This window comes from Meriones unguiculatus, chromosome 21 (genome assembly GCF_030254825.1).
Source record: "Meriones unguiculatus strain TT.TT164.6M chromosome 21, Bangor_MerUng_6.1, whole genome shotgun sequence".
In the NCBI taxonomy this organism is placed as follows: Eukaryota; Metazoa; Chordata; class Mammalia; order Rodentia; family Muridae; genus Meriones; species Meriones unguiculatus.
The window spans coordinates 4,573,632-4,592,982 of NC_083368.1; the positions used below are offsets into that span (position 1 = coordinate 4,573,632).

The 19,351-nt window shown below is 40.0% G+C and overlaps 1 protein-coding gene across 9 annotated transcripts in view; it reads left to right on the forward strand.

Moving 5' to 3' along the window:
• Window positions 1-11,384: 11,384 nt before the first annotated feature.
• Window positions 11,385-19,351, forward strand: part of Herc3 (HECT and RLD domain containing E3 ubiquitin protein ligase 3) — a 112,627-nt gene continuing 104,660 nt past the window's right edge. For 3 of the 9 annotated variants that reach the window (XR_009588255.1, XM_060373986.1, XM_060373985.1), the window contains exon 1: window positions 11,385-11,782. The gene's annotated coding sequence lies outside the window, so the exon portion shown is untranslated. Of the gene's footprint in view, window positions 11,809-11,893; window positions 11,917-13,467; window positions 13,578-19,351 lie in introns of those variants that run through there. The other 6 variants (XM_021650227.2, XM_021650229.2, XM_021650226.2 and 3 more) reach the window with 6 other exon arrangements.

A 19,351-nucleotide genomic window follows, 5' to 3' on the forward strand; every position in this document is an offset into this window, starting at 1 on the left:
ACAAAATCTATTCAGCAGCACATACAAACTTTTCTGAAACATTCCACATTCTGGGACATTAAAAAAAAATCACAAATTTAAAAAGGTTGAAATGACTTCTTATATCGACTTGGACTTTAACACAATAAAACTGAAAATTGACAGCAAAAAATCTCTAGTAAATACACAACCTCCTGGAGAGTAAACAAATCATTATTGAATAATGAATAGACCAAAGGAGGAAAAATCAAGAAAAAAAATAAAAATTTCCTGGAACTAAATGAATGCAAAATCTTTGGGACACATTGGTAGCAGTCCTATACAGAGAACTGCTTAGGTCTAAATACCTACATTAAAAATTAGAAAGAGCACAAATAAATTATTTAATGATACTACTCAAATTTTTGAAAAAAACAAGAACAAATGAAATACAAACCAGCTTGATGTCAAGAAATAATAGAAATCAATGCAGAAATCAATGAAATAGAAATTTAAAAATACGGGCTGGAGAGATGGCACAGTGGTTAAGAGCACTGTCTACTCTTCCAAAGGTCCTGAGTTCAATTCCCAGCAACCACATGGTGGCTCACAACCATCTATAATGAGATTTGGTGCCCTCTTCTGGCCTTCGGGCATACATGCAGGCAGAACACTAAACATAATAAATAAATAAATCTTAAAAAAATAATAAAAAAGAAATTAAAAAATATAATACAAAAAATCAATGAAACTAAGAGCTAATTTTGTTTTCAGAAGATAATCAAGATTGACAGACCTTTGTCCCAACTAACCAAAAGAAAGACAGAAAAAAACCAAAATGAACAAATTCAGAAATGAACAGAGAAACACTACTAATGAAATTCAGAATACTATAATATTTTTAAAAGCTGTACTCTATTAAGTGAGAAAAACCTAAAAGAAATAACTGATAAAGGCAAACCACCAAAATGAGGGGATTGAAATAGTAATAAAAATCTTCCAGCATTAAAAAAAAAAAAAAAAAAGTTTAGATGCAGAGGTATTCACAGAAGAATTTTTCCAGATTTTCTTTTTAAACTCTTTTTTTTAAAGATTTATTTATTTGGTATATTGAACTCTAAAGAGGGCATTAGATCTCATTACAAATGGTTATAAGCCACCATGTGGTTTCTGGGACGTAAACTCAGGACCTTTGAAGGAGCAGCCAGTACTTTTACTTCTGAGCCATCTCTCCAGCCTTCCAGCCTTTTTCCTCAGATTTTCAAAGAAGATCTATAAGCCATCCATCTTAAATTATTCTTAAAAAGAAAGAGAAAAATAGAAGGAGAACTCCCAAATTCTTTCTTCTAAGCCAATGTCACTGTAATACCTAGGCCATAATAAAACAAAACAGAAAAAGAAAACTACGGGCCAATATACATGATGAAAATAGACTTAAAACCATTCAAAAGTAATTGAAAGCAGAACATAGACATACATCAAAAAGATTACCCACTATGGCCAGGTTGGCTTTATTCCTGAAATGTAGGGTTGGTTGAACACATACAAGTCAATAAAAGTAAACCATGACCACAACAAAAGATATCACATCATTATTTTTACAAAAATCACATGATTATCTCAATTAATGCATAAAAATCTTTGACAAAATCCAACAAGTACTAGTGATAAAAGACACAGCTAATGCGGTACTAGAAGGAATATACCCCAAACACAGTAAAATTTTTATGAAAGAAAACCATGACCAACACCAACCTAAATGGAGAAAAGCTTGAAGCAGTCCCACAGAAGTCAGGAATGAGACAGGGCTGTCTGTCTACTATCTGCACTTTTCTCCAGTGTTATGCTTGAAGTACTAACTAGAGCCATAGAGCAAGAGAAAGAAATTAAAGAAATACAAAACAAGTATATATTCATATATGCATGTAATTTTAGAAAGAGGCCATGATCTTGAAAAGGGGCTAGGAAGGGTACATGTGAGGGTTTAAAGGGAGGAAAGAGAAGGGAGAAATAATGTAATTATACTATAATCTGAAAAATAAAAGAAAAATCAGTATTATGTTTAAACCTTTTCAATAAAATTTTATATGTCAAAATCTCCTTTTATTTGCATAAATGGTAATGGGTGATGTCTGTCCTTGATGAGTTTCTGATGTGTCTGAGTCAGTCACCCCTCTAGGCTCAGTCCACAAACGTGAAGTTTCCACCTCAATGCTCAGTCTTGCTTTATGTAGCAAATACTATTTCCGTAAGAAAAGTAAAATATGTATAAATATTTGTGGGTCTCTTTAACACATGAGAAATGGTATTCCTCTACTGTGTGTAAGGTGTTGTCTCTTACAGTACTAGAATGTCACTGAGGTGAACATGCATAGAAATGGAGTCTTCTAAGCACCCTTGTCTGAGCTGATGGGGGCTGTATTTGATGAACTGATAGGGCTGTATTTGGATGCTTTCACAGTCCACTGGGAAAAGATAATATATAACAGATTTGATAGCTTTTTTGTTTTGTTTTGTTTTGTTTGAAAGGATGGAAGTGCATAGTATAAGCTTTAGCCAGGGACTATAGCTCCTTGAAGGCCACCGGTAGGAAGAGGCTTTGTCAATTTCAAAATAGAATTCTTTTTGCTGAGCTGATACTTAAGAGGCCACTCACATGAAGCCTTCAGAGAAAGGGAATCCAGCTGGTTGTTGAAGAGGGGCAGGCCATCACAGGAAACACTTTAGCAACTTAGGATTCCACCTGGCTTGACCTATACCCACACCTCTCTTCTAACAAACAATGGAAACCTAGGACCCTTATCTGTATACAAAACACTTACACTACTCTCCTGAAACAATGAACCTAGAAAACCAGTGAATAATCTCGGACTCAGATCTGCAAATAAATTCCTTCTCTGCTTAATGATCATCAAACTTGGCCAGTTTCTATTCAAATGTATTTCCAATACATCTAGGTATGAAATGGAATTTCTATTCAAATGTATTTCTAGTACATGTAGGTGTCATGTAGAGTTTCTATTCAAATGTATTTCCAATACATCTAGGTATAAAGTAGAGATAATCAGGTGTGATCTGGTTTTCAAGGCCCTTGCAATAAGGTAAACTATGTGCTCAAAAGGAAATCTTATGGCGATTCCCCTGCTCACCATGCATTATTGGGCACATACCTATGCATAATTGGACCCACATAATTAGAATCAGTTATATTATGAGAAGGGGAATACAAAGGAAATGACCATATAACTCAAAAACTACCCACCTAAAAAGAAAACCACCCACATTGCCCCCATAGTAACCAAACTGTTCTTTCCCCCAAATCCCATAAAAAGAAGACTCATATAAATACTGAGGCCCTTGAGTACTTTTATTCATGTGGCTCACGTCAATTTCAAGAATGTATATATATATATATATATATATATATATGTAATTACTTTGTTTAGAATTAAATTTCCCTGTTACCTTTGCAATTTACATGAACTATGCCTTTAATTCTTAAATAAAAGGCCAAAATCCTGAAAACACCTGGCCAAACTATTACCATTTGGTCACAGTCAGTAAAGTGTAGGTGGTAACAGATGCCCACACCACATTAAAGAATGAGTTCTGTAACAGCGTCCTTACATCAAAGTACTAAAACTAGATGTTTTGAAACAACTAAACTTTAGTATCTCCTAATTCTGGAATCCAGGAACTAAGGCAATGGTAGTGTTGGCTTCTGTAGGCTCTGTGAGAATCTGTTCCCTGCCTTTTCCCCAGTATTTGATGGCAGTTTTGTGTCCTTCAGTTTGTTCATGCTACACTCATCTTAACTAATAGCATCTGTATAAATTCTATTTCCAGATAAATTTTCATTCTAAGATTCCTGGCAGACCTGAAATTGAGGAGGAATGTGTTTAGTTAACCTTCAAAGTTATCTACCTTTTAAAACATCAGCATTTAGATAAAGCTGCCAGGGTGCAGGATTCACGCTCCATGAGATGTCAGGAAAGCTGTTTTAGCTGATTCTAGACTCAAAATACATGTCACTATGGTCTGTCCCCTTCAAAACTCTGGTTGAAATTTCATTGTCATTTTACTGATACTAAGAATTGGGGTCTGGAGGCCATTGATAAGTTCTTGCTACACAGGCATGAGAAACTGAACTCAGATTCCTAGTACCAATAATAATAATAATAATAAAAATGATGATGATTATGATGATGATAAATCCTGGTGGCAAGTACCTTAATTCCAGCACTTGTAAGGTAAACACAGAAGAATCCATTGCTTGCTGGCAACGCTGGTGAGCTCCAGGTTTAGTGAGAGATCCTGAGTCTATAAAAGTGGATAGTGATTGAGGAAGACATCTGATGTCACCCTGTGGGACCTACCAGAGGGAAGGAGAGAGATAGAGGGAGAGAGGGAGACTCTTTGGGGGCAACAAGGATACAAGTAAAATATAAAGGAGTGGCTTTCTGTTGCTGCTTTGCTCTGTCTTATGAAATGTAACACTCATTTGTACACGCTATACAGTAAGAAGTTCTTGCCAAACATCAGTACTTGGAGACCAGACTTTCCTGGCTCCATAAATGTGAGTCATTAAGTTTCTGTTTGTTCCCAATTAACCATTCTCTGAGACTCTTACTCAAGAGGCACACAATGGACTTAGACACCTACCTTGTTTTTCCACCCAAGTTATCTCAAAATACTTGGCAAGACACTTATGAATGCTATAATTCTGTACTTAAAGGGTATGTTTTTAATTTCTTTAGTGTGCTTTGACAATATACCATGTCCTACATAGCTTAAAAATAGAAACTTATTTTTCATAGTTTTAGGGGTTGGAAAGTTCAAAAGTTTCAACAGGTTTGGATTGATGAGGACTTGTTTCCTGGTTTACAGGTGGAGCCTGCTTGTATCCTCAAAAGGATGAGTGGAATAGCTGGCTCTTCCAGGGTTTCTTTCATAAAGGCACTAATTCCAGACATGACGGCTCTGCTCTCATGACCTAATGACTTTCCAAAGACTTTATGCTCTATCACTGTCTCTCTGCAAATGAGGATTTCAACATGCATCTGAGACCAAGCATCAAGATGGTAGCAGGCTCAAAGACTACGCCCACCTATGGCTGGCCAGCAAAGTTATTTTCCTATAAATCTTTGGAACACTGGCTTATAAGACACCAGGGTGATGGACAAAGGCAATTGGACTACAGTGGATATTTAACTCACAACTGTGGGGTTTTCTTTTTTCTTTTCTTTATCTTTTATTTTTTTCTTTCCTTTTTGTGAAATGCTTTCTCTGGCAGCCATTCTATTGCTGATTACAAATTCTGATGCTTTGCCCAGAACTTGGTGAACCACCAGCTCTTTGGTACTGGTACTGGAGCTGGTACATATGTGCTGAAAATTAAAAAAAAGACTAACAGGAGTCTGAGTTTGTACAGAACTTCCTTTTTGGAATGTTTATTTTTGGCAAATATGTGGGAATATTGTAGAAAACAACAAAAAACAGAATTGTGTACTGACAACTATAATAATAAAATTTTAAGTTTGTAGTTAATTTTTGAAATAACTAGATAGAAATATATTGCCTAAACTAATTGTTAGGTGTTGGGATATTAATTTTTACTTCAAGACTTTCTGGTTTTATTTGACACATATCTTGATAAAGACTTAAAATGATTTATGAAATTACTCTAACACAAGGGATGTTCTTAAATTGCTGCTGGGGCAGGGTTCGGGGAAGCTAAACAGAAAGCACTCAGGTGCTGTAGTATTTGGTTGGCGCCGTCCTTTGAAACCTGACAGATTACAAGAATTCAGAGTCCACATTCCACCCAATCCTGCCATTCTGCTTTGAGGAAGTTATTCTTGAGAACAAACATTTGTCTCTGTTACACAATTATTTATAATGACAAAGAGCTAAAAACAATTTAAACATGTGGCAGGAAGAAATGACAATATAGTCATTTTGCCAGATAGTATGCAATTATTTAAAGTAATGTCATAAATTATTACTTGGTTTTATTTAAAAAGTTCAAGCTAGGCAGGGGTGTTTGTCTCTGATCCTAACACATAGATGATACAGACAGAAGAATTGGAAGTTCAAGGCCAGCCTTAGCTACATAGGGAATTTGAAGTCACCCAGGAATACATGAAATTATCTCAAAGAACAAACAAACAGAACTGTGGCAATTCATGTCCATAATATCAGTGCTGAGGAGGTAAAGGCAGGAGAGTGAGACGTTTCAGGTCAGCTTTGCTTCTGGTAAATTTTAAGGCTAGTCTGGGGTACAATGACATCCTGTCTCAAAAAACCCTAAGCAAACAAACACAAACAAACAAGCAAAGTAGCTGGTGTCTGCCCCTGCAGTTTCAACACTTGGGAGACAGGCAGGAAGAGCAGTAGTTCAAGGTCATTTTTGGTTATATTCATAAATTTTAAGGCCAGCCTGAGCTACATGACACTGCCTCTAACAATCAAACAACAACAACAAAAAACAAGTTCAATTATGTGGTTAAATTCAGAAAACAATAGAAATATTATGCATAGAAAAAGCTACTTTAAAATTACATTTATGCACTGGAAAATGCCAAAATTTTAAACAGGCTATATTGAGCTATACTCCAGCCCTTGATGCCAGGCTTCTAAGAATTAAATGCAGTCCATGGACAGTTTCTTTTACTTTTTTTTTTTTCTTAAATGAATTTAACACATTTTATATTGTAACTATGTATTTGTAAAGAGAAAAGCAAAATTTCTATATTTAATATTTTTTATTACATTTTAAAATTTATTCTTTGACAATTTCATGTATCTATATAATTTATTTTAGTCAAATTTACCTTTATCACTCTATTATTCTCTTGCATTCCTTTGGAATACTTTTCCCCAACAAGTCCCTTTTATACTTAAATGTCTTTTTTTTTTTTTTTTATGACACACTGTTTAAACAGGGTGACTTGCTTGAGCATTGATGTAGGGCTATTTACTGGAGCACGGAGCAACTGACAATGACAACATCACTTTAGAAGAATGACGTCTTGTCTCAGCCAGTACCTGGGCCTTCAAGAGTCTCTCGGCCAGCCGTGCTGGACTGTTGACTGCCTGACCTTACGCAGATAGGCAAAGCTTCTGTGAGTTCAGAACAAAAGTCATGTTACAACCAAAAGACGGATTTCACAACACTCTTTCCTATCCTCCAGCTCTTGCATCTTTTTATCCTGATTTCCCCGAGCCTTGGCTGGGTGGGGTAGCAGGAGGTGACACACATGTTTTGTTTTGTTGGGAAACCCTGCTGCTAAGGTTGCTCTCCACGTGACCAGCCAGCCCTGACTCCTTTGTGACAGGGCGTCCTCTCCTCTGCCTGACCTCACTTGGAGAGTATCTTTAGGCACAGATGCCTCTAACCATACCTGGAGGATAACCTTTGATACAGTTCCCTGCTAATGCTATCCCCACTGTTATCTGTAGGATAACTAAGTACTGTGTTCCAGTTCATATGGTAGGACCGTGCTGCCAAATGACAGTAAAGCGCTCCTGGCACTTTAAGCCCCAGCCAATAACGTAAGAACCTCCAGCGTGTTCATTGCTTCTGCTCCTTTGTTCTTCAGGGACTGGTGACCAAGGATTCCCCCTCTCTGAGGTGTGGGGTGGGGTGGAGTGGGGACCCACACTGTTTTGAGGCTGGCCACTCAACAATTGGTCTTCTGAACTCACCAGCAAGAAAAAACAAAAAACAAAACAAAACAAAACAAAAAGAACCCTTCCATCTTGATTTCTACAGGTCCTGACAATAAAATGTGTGGTATCATCAGCAACAAGGTCTTACCACCCAATTCTGTGGCCACCAACAACAATGGCAATAATCTGTACTGTTTTGAGGTCCTCTGGAGTGACCTGACCAACCTAAAAGGAGTTATCCCACGCCTTAGATTTCCATTGACTAACCCATGGCCTCCAGGAATAGCATGATCTACACTATCAGGATACCTCTATTCAAATTCCCTTTATTATTGTTCTATATTTTAATCAGCTTATAAAGAAGTAGGTTTTCACAAAGTTTTTTCATGAATTCTTAGCCTTTGTTTACCCTCTCTCCCATCTTTTCCTCGACTTCTTCTCCACTTCCTCCCAGGATTATCTCTCCTACTTCCATGTGTCACATCCTCTTTCCTTCCTCACACTCATGGACTCTCAAGCTTCCTGGCCTATACAGACATTCCAAATTAAACAGATAAATCTGAGCTAGGGCCCACATGTAAGGATGAACATGTGGTATTTGTCTTTCTGGGCTGTTTTTTCTTTTTCTTTTTTAAGCAAAAAAATGAAAACTATCAGGAAATTATACACATACAGACACAAGTGCACAACTGAAAATAATAAAATAAATATTTTGAAAAAAGAGCTAACAGGATATAAAGTGAATAAAAACTAAATAAATTTAATTAAAAATAAAGTAAAACTAAAGTCTCTTCACTGTTCTACATGTGATAAAGTTCCTAGGGTTTTGGCCATTGTATAAGGATAAAAAAACAAAACAAAACAAAACAAAAACTAGTTATTTAGACATCATTTCTACCTCACCTCTAGTCTTGAGTCTTTGATAACAAATCTTCCTCTTCAATGTGAAAATCCAACTAGATCCATAGGCCAGAATTGAGACTGATTATGAATTTTATATTTGACATAAGAAATAGTATTCTTGTTTACCATAACTTCTTCTTGGCCATTTACCCAGTTCTTGCTAGTGATATTTCTAAATTGCATTTTCATTTTTGTAACAGATTGAGCTTTGACAACACTGCTACACATCTGGAGAATGAGTGATTGCACTTGTTTCCAGTGTTTCTAAAAGCAGCGTTTGTGATTCAAATTTCAAAGGTTTATATTTTTGTTTTAAACTGTGACTTTTTAAACCATGAATCACAACTTGATATAGAATCACATCACTGAATGTAAGGGTCACAAAAAATTTGTCAAGTTGCTGAATGTGCAGTGAGCAGAAATTAAGTCAAAAGCAAATGAGCAAGATACATTCCTGACAGTACCGCCATTCTGAATTGCAATTTCATACTTCACTGAAGTTTTGGTTTTAAATACACAGTAATTTGCATTGCACAAATTGCTATACTACTAAGCATATTGTTGTACCTAATTCACTGTCAACCAACACCGTGTTAAACACCTCAGCTCAGGTTTAAGACTATTGTGTAATGGATCACAGTGTTTTTACTGTGCTTACAGTTTCCTGCTCTCATAGAAACATAATGATTTAATTACGGAGAAGAAAGATTTGATATCTACTTGTTTACATTCCTGAGCAGGTTAGTATTAAATTAGTTTTTCTCTGGATTGGATTGTGGTAGAATGTTTGCTTTAAGAAATTGAATTGCTGACTTGAGTTTCAGTTAAAAGAATATCATTCAATGAATTTTGACTTGAGATCAGAATAATTTTTCATCATTTCAGAAAAGATCTTAAATATACTTTAGCTTTTTTACTATGTGTTTATGTGAAAAAACTTTCTTAGCATGTTGCTTATAGAATCAAAGTGTCTAATTCTAAAAAACACTGAAGTTGTTCTCTGTCTTGAAGTAACACGTATTCAACCAAGATTTAATTCCTCATGTAAAAATAAATGAGCAGTCCATCTTGCTGGTACACTTATTTTCTGTCCTCTTTAATAAATAGCAAAACTGTATGCTTGCAAATAATCACTTTAAAAATTATTATTTTATTTTATTTATTGGTTTTCTACCTCCATGTATATCTCTGTGAGAGTGTCAGATTGCCTGGAACTGGAATTATAGTTGTAAACTGCCATGTGGGTCCTGGGATTTGAACCTGGGTCCTTTAGGAGAGCAGTTAGTGCTCTAAAACAAGGAGCCATCTCTCTACCACACAAGTAATTACTTTAAAGTAAAATTCCTTATGATTGCAATACCTACCTTATGAAAATTTGGGGGCAAAGAGATGGTGCAAAGAGAAAGTTTATGAAACCTTATGTTAATTATGACCTTACCCTATAACAGAGATTCTATTACTTCCTCATCATTCTTGTCTTTGAGGTGTTTCAGTTTTCACTGAAGATCCACAAGAAGTCAGAATTCCTGCATATCCTCAGGATGCACAAGGGCACTGCCATATTCCCAGGATACATGAGGGCACTGCCATGTGCTCAGGATACATTAGTCCTTGAGAAGTTTTTCTGTTGGTCAATATGTTAGGTTTTCAGAGTAGGTGACCAAAGACCTTATGTGATCTGAATGGCTTTATAAAGAATTATTCTGAAAATGTCATATTATAAAATTTCTTCTAAAAGTCGTTTTTCTTTTAAAATTCAATTAAAATAAAATTATATTATGATCCCTTCTCAAAACACTCTCCTGTGCTCTCCACCCTTAAATCCATGGACTCTTTATTATTGTTAATTTGTATGAATAAGTGAGGGTCTGCTTAGTGTCAGCTTGTTTGTACGTTTTCAGGACTGACCGGTTGGTGCTGATGCGCCATTTAGGGGCTCATGCACTCATCTTAAAATATTTTTAAGGCTTTTAAAATTAATTCAATTTATGTCTCGGTTATAGGCCCCTCCCTCTTCTCCTCCCAGTCGCACTCTCCTTCCCACATTCCCCTTCCCCTATTTTGAGAATAGGGGAGCGCCCCTACCCAGACACTCCAGCCCATCTATTCACGTGAGGACTGGTAGGGAAGTCCCAGGAACATTCTTTTGGGTTAAAGCCCATATTCAGCGTTTCAAACGAAAGGTGGGCAGAGATGAATTCATTGTCATGCATTTTTCTTGAACAGATTATTTGAAGATGATAGGAGCCCTAGTGCATGTCTGAGAGCGTTTGTGGCCTTGAGAGAGGAAGAAGCTTGTGTATCTTCTTACAGGCCTGGGAAAGTGTAGCTGAACCTTTTTCCCCCTTTCCTTTCCCCGTTTTCTGAAGTTTTACACCAAAGGTAGTGCTTTACGATTTCAGAATTGGTGACTCTCATCTTTCCTGTTCTTTGCAGTGTGCTCTCCTCTCTAGTACCGCCTCACCCTGCCCACCACAGCAGCTCGCAGTCCTTGGCTCCTGAGTGACCCCTGGTTCGGAACCGCAGAAAGGGCAGTCACCCTCTAGCTCACCTCCTCTCTCACCTCTGCATGAATAATAAGAACCTGAGTCAAGAACTAAAACCAACCAAAACCAAACACACACAGCAAAGGGCGTCGATCCTTGGCGTCGTCGCCGGCGAAAAGCAGCTTCACTCCTCCACCCTTCCACCGTGGATGCAGTCCTGCCACCTCCCTACCACCTCCCGGCGGCGGGTCCTTCCCACCTCCCCTCCGCCCTAGGTCCCGCCCTCCCGGTCACCGCGCGGGTCCCGCCCCCCGTGTCCCTCCCGCCCCGACGTCGCCCCGCCCTCTCCGTGCCCGCCCTGCCGCCGCCGCGACAGCCTCCCTCGGCCGGCGGCACTACCGTTCCCGCAGCTAATTCTGCGGCCGCGGGAGTGCGGGGAGACTTCATCATTCGCAGGGTGCCGAGGCTGGCGAGGCGCGAGCCGGCGGGCCGCGGCGGGCGGGAGTGCGGGCGGGCCGAGCTCGGCGGCCCCGGGCCCGCGGGGGAGGGCCGGGCTGCCGGCGGCTCGCGGTCGCGGAGGCGCCGTCCCGCCCCGGCTCGGCCGCGGGTGACCTCCGTGCGTGCCGAGCGGCGCGGCGCGGCGGCGGGGGAATCCGCGCTGCGGCTGGCCGCGGGCTCCTCCCACCCGGCTGGCGGGCGGGGCTCGGGACCGGGCTCCGGTGCGGGCGAGCTGCGGCCGACCCCAAGGCGAAACGGCGGAGCAGGTGTGTGAGCGGAAGGGCTGGACCTGGTGAGCTGTGCGGCCAGGCGCCCCGGGGGAACAGTGCTTTAACTTGGCCGTTCCAGGCTGTTTTCTGATTCTATTTTACTTTAGAGTTCACATCTGGCCCATTAGGAGGTACCTTAATTTTTTTTTTTTTTTTTTTTAACCTCAGGCATCTAAGATTTTGCTAGGATTTGTCTCATCCGGGGTGCTTTGGGGGAGGACGATTCAAGTGATATCTTCCATTTTTGTGTGCCTTCTGGCTCTTTCCACAAATAGGAAGCTATTTCTAGACCCTTTCATTTTATAATTTGATAAAGTGAACTGATTCTTTTAGCTTTAGGCTGTAAAGAAAAGAAAGCGAAGTAAAAGAAAGATTAGCCTTTTTAATTGCAGTCAGAGCAATATGGTACTTTCAGAGGCATGTTACAGTGCAGCTGTTTTTGGTATTTCCTTTCCTTGGAGAAAGATTGAGCGTTATAAATCAGAAAAAGTTAAATCTGTGGCTTACATACTCCAGTTTTGACCTTATCTGAGACGTGAAACTGCAGGAATCAAATTAGAGGCAAAACTCCGTTGTCACAAAAAAATAGAAGCATGTTTCACTGTTCGCTAGTTGGACTTGTTCAGGATTTGGCGTTCATTGTGCTAAAAAAGAAGCAGGAGTCCAAAACTGTCCCAAACGGTGTTGGAAAAGTCATTGGGTATTTCATTTCATGCCGCGGGACAAATTTGGATCTCTTAAGATTTGTATAACCGCTGAAGAACGTCTTTGTACATAATAAAAGTAGCACCCCTGTTGGAGACGAAAGATAGCTTTGCACCAGTTTCTGAAATAAAAGTGATAGTCTGCTATCCTAGGGATTCTCCACATAAGAAGGTGGAAATGATATCTGAAATCCATGCAGGACCAGCAAAGCTGCTCGGTGAGGGAGGGACGTCAGCACATCTTAATGACCCCTTGCTTTATTTGGGTGACTAGAGGTGCCTGTTTGTGACTTCTTGTATTGCATGTAGAGGATACTGTAACAGGGAGAAACGAAAGTAGAAAGCACTGTGGCTGGCTGTTGCGGTAAAGTAGCCAGATGTGAAAGATACCTGGGAAAATGAACTGCAAAACTGAATTATTTCTCAGTAATTTTTGTCCAATCTAAATTAAGAGATGTGAAAGTAATGAAAAATTTGCCGCCCCAATTAAATGGCAAGAATTTTATAAAGTACTCTCTATGGCTCTAGTCACATTAAAGGTGACCAGCTTCATCAAGGTTGGTTTGAGGTTATCTTAAGGAAATCCCCATCTTTATATACACTGAAGAACATTACATCTTGAATGGTTAAAGATACTATTTTCAGAAGCTTGCTCATACCTTTCTTTTGGAGATGGAGTCATGTTATAAAGTGTAGACTAGTCTCTGATTTACTATAGCCCAGGACTGCATTGAACACTCAGTAATTCTCCTGCCTCCGCCTGGGATTACACTCCCGGCTTATGTATTTTTAAGCACTTTGCAGAGAACTGTTATGATGCTATTTCTTTAGTGTGCATCTCCCCATGCTGAGGTGGGACAATTCTGGCTTCTCGTCCAAATGCCTAGGGTATGATTAAGAATGTTAAGTCCTCTAAACCTTAGTTTTGGTTTTTATTGTTTTTTTTTTCTGTAAATGGAAATAATATCTAATGCACAGAGCTGATGAGAGGATTAAACAAAATTATGTGAAGGCCCAGACCGACATAGCTGCTTGGTGAAGGACAGTAACACGTTTTCTCTTTGCTTTGAGGTCGTGAAGGGATGAAGGTGAGTTCAGAAAGTAGAGACCTAGTTTCTGGGCTCTGCTTCAACAACTTATTCTCTCTTTTTCTTGTTCTTTCCCACTCCCCCTTCATTCTAAGATGGAGTTTCATGTGGCCGAGGCTGGCCTTGAACTTGCTTTGTAGCTGGTGTCAGCCTCTTGCCTCCACCCTCTAAGTGTGGGACTATACGCTGTGTCACCTCTCTCTGCAGTCACTTAACGATAGTTACTTGTTCCTGAAGATCTCAGCTGCCAGTTCTGATGGATTGGTAAGCATGTTTCAGTAAGATGGCCCCTTTGACAATACTACGCTGCCCTCCTAAACATTTGAAATATTCAGAAGTGACATGTGCTGGTCTAAAGGTGTGTGTTTCTGTGTAAATGAGCTGTTTTTTTTATGAGTCAAGGTTGTGGAGGGCAGTCTGGTTAACTCTCTTGAGATTTGTTCACTCCCCCTCTCCCTCTGGCTGCCTCAAGTTCTGGTTGTGTAATCACTGATGATTTAGTGACTGTGAGCTTACTTATTGCATGTATTTTGATCTTTTGCAGTTTTGTCTTTAAACTCTTGTTTACAAAATAAAATGTGGCTTTTGTGACTTGGTTTCCTTTTGTTCAGTGTCATGTTTTAAGAGTATAGCTTGTAGGCTAGTAGAGGAAATTTGAATTCTGCCTTTTGACTTAGGCAGTTTCTATTTCAAGCTACTTATTTACATGTTCTTGGGCAAGTGATTTAATCTTGCTAATCTTGAGGTTTCTAAAGCGGTTTTGCCAACTTGCACTCCCACCAGCTGTGTATAATAAGACTTCTGGGTGTTCTAGATCTTTGACTTAACAGAGGGTAAATTAAAGTTTTAAAATCTAGACTCAGGGTAGGTGTTCAGGCACAGTAGGCTTTGTTGGTTTGTTTATTGTTGTTATTTGTTTGTTGTTTCCTCTGTTCAGGAATTAGTTTTGAACCCTGTCCTAGTTATGGTTACTGTTATGGAGGAATGGGTTTGTTCAGCTCATGCTTCCCTATGGCAGTTCATGACCAAAGGAAGTCAGAACAGGAACTCAAGCAGAGCAGGAGCCTAAAGGCAGGAGCTGGTGCAGAGACCATGGAGTAGTGCTGCTTACTGGTTTGCTCAGCCTGCTCTCTCATAGCACCCACCTGCCTGGGGTGGCACCACCTGCAGTGGGCTGGGCGCTCCCTCATCAATCACCAATTAAGAAAATGAGCTACAGGCTTGCCTACAGCCTGACCTTATGGAGGGATTATCTTTTTTTTTTTTTATTTTATTTAATTTTTATTTTATGTGCATTAGTGTGAAGATGTCAGATCCCTTGGAATTGGTCTTACAGACAGTTGTCAGCTGCCATGTAGGTGCTGGGAATTGATCCTGGGACCTTTGTAGACAGGGCTCTTAACCACTGAGCCATTTCTCCAGCCCTGGGATTATTTTAATTGAGATTCCCTCCTCTCAAAAGACTTTAGTTGTGTCATGTTGACATAAAACTATCCAGCACAAGCCCCTTCTATTTTCTGGATAGCAGTCTGGTCTCTAAAGATGGAGAAATGAATAAAAGAATCCCAGGCTTGGAGCTACCACAGAGAGGCAGAATTCCATTCTCTCAATTGTAGCATATTGATGCGGTTGCTGCCTCAATGTCTGTGCATACACCCCTTTGTGGTGTGTGTGTGTGTGAGATAGATAGATAGATAGATAGATAGATAGATAGATAGATAGAGATGCTAAGGCTTTGCTAGACATGATGATTCATGCTTAAACTCCCTTTGCTAGTGAAGCTAGGGCAGGATGATTGTCATGGGTTTGAGACTAACCTGTACTACATAGCAAGACTCAAAAACACAACAATGGAGAAGGCCTAAATGGCAATGTAGCTCGTGGGATAGCCCTGAGTTCAGTCCGCAGTAATGAAAAAACAAACAAACAAAAAAATAGAAAATACCATTTGCCAGCTATGGTGGTGCATGTTTTTAATCTTAATACTTGGGAGGCTGAGGCAGGAAGATTAACATGAGCTTGAGGCCAATCTGGCCCATTTACTAAGTGCCAGACCAGCCTGGGCTTAGTGAGTTAGGTTCTTAATGAATTAGACAGTTTGGCTGTAGGCATGGGAATAAAATTTCTATGCTGTGCGGGATTCACATCTCCACCTTCAGTAGCAAATGTCAGCTTGTTTTCTGCAGTCATTCCAGCTTGGGCTACAGAGCCACCCTGTCTCAAAAGGTAAAATGAAACAGAAATGCCAGGCATGTTATCACACACCTGTAATTCTAGCACCTGGGAGAGAGAGGTGGGAGAATCAGAATTTTCAAGCTCATCCTAAGATATATAAGGAATTTGTGCCTTATGCAGACTGGGCTGCATGAGGCACAGGCGCAAATAAACAAATAAACAAGTAAATAAGAGAAGGGGCAGAGTCACCTCTCATTCACTGGTATATGTTTGAGACTGGAATACTTAAACTGTGCTGTATGCAGTTCCCTGCTCCTGTGCCTACTTTCAGGGGCCTCTGGTAATTTCCAGATAAAAATCCAGTGTGTCTGAACAGTCTGGTGACACCAGTCTCTTTTTGTAAAAGTAAAGCAGTATGTGGGCATGTGTCTCTGCACATATGTACACATGTATAATTACAGTAAATGGGGAAAAATACTTCTTCTTCCAAGCTGAGGATCCTGATCCCCTCTGTTTCTTAAACAGCTTCATTGTAAAAGGCATTTAACTTCAAGTCTGCTGAAACATAACGTGTCCATTTTAAATGGAGAAGTACTTCCTTATTTTGTTAGGATAGAGACTCACTCAATCGGCCATATCCAGCCTGAAAAGCGTAAGTGTACACAGGTTAAAACTGGGAAGTGTGGCTTTTCTCAGGTCAGGGCTCAGTTCACTGGGCATTCTGCGTTCTTGCATGCCACGGAGAACAGGCGACATTAAAGATGAATGAAGTTTGGTTCCTCCATAGAGGCTGCCAGTCTGTGTGGGCATAGGTTCTAAGAAGTGGAACACTGCCTTACCAGTGCCTCTTCTAAATTATGAAATATTTACATGGGTGATGTGTATGTTAAGAAATATACGGATAGAAGCAGGGCTTTTCTTGCTATTGGAGCTCCTCCAATGTTTTTCTTCTAGGTTGTCCCCTCTACCCCAATGCCACCATAAGTACTACCTTCCGTTTTGTGCTTAAGAAGGTTTTTTGATTCATACATTGATTACCACAATATTTTTGTAATACAGTATTAAAACTTTGTAAGATTCTGATTTCTTTTGTAATTCAAAACTGTTTCTAAGACAGTTATACTGCTAGTTTATTTTGAATTGCTGTATAGTATTCTGTTTTATGAATGTAGTACAGTGTATATTTCCTTTGAGACAGATCTCGTGAAGTCCTGGTTGGCTCAAACCCCTCATTCTCCTGCCTCTGTTAGTGCTGAGATTGCTTTTTAGCCATCACACAAAATATTCTTGTTTATCCCTGAGCATCCTTATACATCCATACCTTATAGGTATGTACTACGACACTTGGCTTTTTTGTTTCTAATAATTATGAAACAATTATGACATTATTATATATTAATTATATATATTTATATAGGATGTATTGTATATACCATGATGCCTACATTAATGAATTTTTCGCTGCATTGTATAGTAAGGTAGCCAGCCAGTAGCCAATGTGCTACCTTATATTAAAACTAAAATCAAACAGTACTGCGGTTTCGGCTCTTTATTCACTTGTATTTGCCACATTTTGAATGCACGCTACTGTAGTGGACAGTGACAGCACACAGCATTTCTGCACTGCTGCAAGTTCCAAGTTTCCAGGTTTTACTATCTCTGTCTGCCCGTGGTTGCAGGAGCACCATAGATTCTTAATGAGTTAGCCAGGCTAGCCGTAGGCTCAGGAATGAAATGACTGTGCTGTGCAGAAAATGTCAGTTTGTTTTCCAGAGTTACTAATGGCAGCTCACACTCATTAGCTGTGAGTAAGAGCCCTGATTGCTCTGGTATTACCAGACTTTCCAATTCTTGCCAAGCTGGCTGGGTATATTTTGAAGGCAGCCCATAGCTCTCACAGAGGACTTCTCATTTGTTTAGCTTCACAAAGCCTGATGAAAGATTGTGAAGGAGGAGGCATCGTGGTAAGAAGGTAAGGGGCAGGAGCAGGAGTGCTTTGTGTGATGGCCGAAAGGGTCAGGGACTCAAGTCCCACTAAAGTAACGAATCAGGTGGACACAGAGGGAATGGATGTCTTGCTTCTCTTTAATCAACTCTTGCTAGTAACAAAAAATTTAATAATAAAGCATGTCATTAGAATGAATCTTGTTACTGTCATTTGAATTCTGTCTCTAAATTCATTTGAAGCTTGGATTTGGGGCATACCTGGGATGCACTGAATCACTGAACACAGCGTTAACGCCTGCACACACCACCATTCATGTCTTTACTGCTAAGCATATTTGAAAGGAAGTCTGTCATTATTTTAAGTGAGATTAGAGTCCTGCCTGAATGTTGCTAGTCTTCAGTGACTTTCAGAGGAGTAGAGATCAGTTGTTAGGCTGCTGGGGACACGATGCTAAGACAGTTTAGGAAATGGAGGTTGCCATTTAGTATTCAGCTCACTCACTAGGGCTGAAACAGAGAGCTCTAGCTACCCTTCAGATTTTAAAGAAAACTCAGCTCCCCAGTAACCATAGGTGCCCCGATGAAAACGATGGCTGTGCTGCAGACTTGGCAGGACATGGCTAATGCTGGTCCCAGCCAAGGAGATCGGGAGTGACACCTCAGCCCCTTCTGGAACTGTCTTGTCTGCAGAGGCCTTAAAGCAGAGCACTGGGCTTATAGGAACCAGAGTGATGTTTGGTGATCAGTACTGCTTCATGCTAAGATGGCACTGAGCCCTTCCTCAACTCCTTCCTCCTCCAGTCTTCCCAGCTAGGGGTTAACTAGGGACTAAGCTGAGTTGGCCCATGTGACCATTAAGCGTATCTTTACCAAGAATAAACAAGAAAAAGGAGAATATGGCATGTGTGACAACACCCAGGGAAAGTTGTCCTTTGAAAGGCATCCCTGTTTTTGTTTGTGATTGAAGGAATAGGAGGCAGGAAGTAGAGCCTGAGACTCAGGAGGTGTAGGACAGGGGTGTGGTTCTGTAGTCTTCTGTCACAGGTGCTGTAATTTGATGTGTATTTTGAAGGGAAATAAAAGAATTTTTAGGGAAGTAAATGGAGAAATACGGATGAGAGAAGCTGAGAGATCAAATGTCCAATGACGCACAGACTAGTTGAGGTAGCGGTTAAGTTCATGGACACTGGCAGTGACCAGCTTTAGCGGTTCAGCTAGAGCATGTCTGTAAGTGAAGGGTGAGTTGATGGTTGGCATGGTGGTGTTTCTCTTCCTTTTGAGACAGAGATTGTGTTACTCAGCGTGGTCCTCCTGCTTAAGCCACCCAGGTGCTGGGATTTTCAGGCCTGTAGCACTATGTCCAGGTACTTGGCTTCTTTTTAACTCACTGAACTTCTTTCCTGATAGCTGGATGTTTTTAGTGGCCCTCTGCTGCCATGTTGAGATTCCCAGTTAGGAAAATAATCTTCCTAGGGAGATGCCTCTTGTTTGTGGTTACTGTTTTCTCTTGGCAAGCAAGTTTGACGTAGCTATTTGAAGATTTCTTCAATTCAAGCGAGGTGAAGTTTTGAAGTTTTCTTGTTCTTTCATTTTTTCTTCCTAAAATGTTTCTACTTGTCATTTGGAGGTCATGCTTCAGGCAGCCTACCTAG